A 1,302-nucleotide genomic window follows, 5' to 3' on the forward strand; every position below is an offset into this window, starting at 1 on the left:
GAAAAGCTAATGTAGATTCCACAATGAATTCTGGATCCTCAAAGTTATTTATACAATCAAGTAATAGTTTTTCTATATAATCCTTCAAAGCAATTTCATCTTCAGTAATGGGACTTTCTTGTATATTCATAGCTTGAAAAGATAATAATAATAATTGCATAACATTTATAGGATTGATAGTCATTTTCCCAATACCTAGAAATAATAATTATTATTTGTTTTTTACACGGTGAAATCCGAAGCGCATTAATTTGAATATTTTTTTACAAAGTCAGGCAATAATTTTTAATATAATTTAAATCAACATTACACTGACAATTACGTATCAATTTCATTTCTAATTTATTCAAACGATAATTAAATGTTGAAAATTCCAAAATTTCTTGTCCATCTTTGATCCCTCACCAATTCTGGAAAAAGACCACATAAAAATTTGAAGTATTGCATTTTATAACTCTTTATAAGCTATATCTAAATCACTAATTAAAAAAATTATTTTCGTCAAATACGATGTGAGTATGAACATTTTTTCAAAAAATTGACGTAAAAAAACAAATATTTTCTGTAAAATATATTATTGCCATTAAAGTTTTCAGATGTATGAAAATTTGAAAAAAAAAATTAATTTTTTGAAAAATGCTTATACCCACGTCATATTTGATGAAAATAATTTTTTATGGTTTCTTTAGATAGGGCTTGTAAAGAGCTGTAAAATAGAGTACTTTCAATTTCTTTGCGTTTTTTGAAAAATGGCGAGGCATGTATACAATATCTACCAATTACCGCGTTAAGAAATTTTACGCAAAAAGAAATTTTACTTTAATTTAATTTAATTTTTAATTTAAATTTAATCTTTGATGAAATTTGGAGTTTGGAATTTGGTTGCACATTTATTGGATTCCAATGTAATTTCTTGTAAATTCAACAAACACTCCACTCACAATTAATATACTAATTCAAACGAGCTCGATGAAGCTCTGACTAAAGACTGATGATGAGAGGTAATATCGAGTATTCGAGTATTGTTTTGGCGAGCTGATTGTGAGTTCAAGAGTGCGATCGCATCGTCGAAAAAGGTCTTAACTATCCAAAACATGGCAAGGCGACTTACTGATTTGATAATTTAATCGCTGAGGTTTTTCGCACCGTCCGATCTCGACAACAACAACAAGAAAATGATAATTTTAATCTTATCTTGTCATTTTAAGCTGTTTACTTCTCTTAATTTGTTTTCCAAGCGTTTATACGTTTATTTTTCGTATGAATTTATTCGATAGTTAGTTAGTTCTTCTTGCTTTGAAT

Source organism: Belonocnema kinseyi, chromosome 10 (genome assembly GCF_010883055.1).
Source record: "Belonocnema kinseyi isolate 2016_QV_RU_SX_M_011 chromosome 10, B_treatae_v1, whole genome shotgun sequence".
Taxonomy (NCBI): Eukaryota; Metazoa; Arthropoda; class Insecta; order Hymenoptera; family Cynipidae; genus Belonocnema; species Belonocnema kinseyi.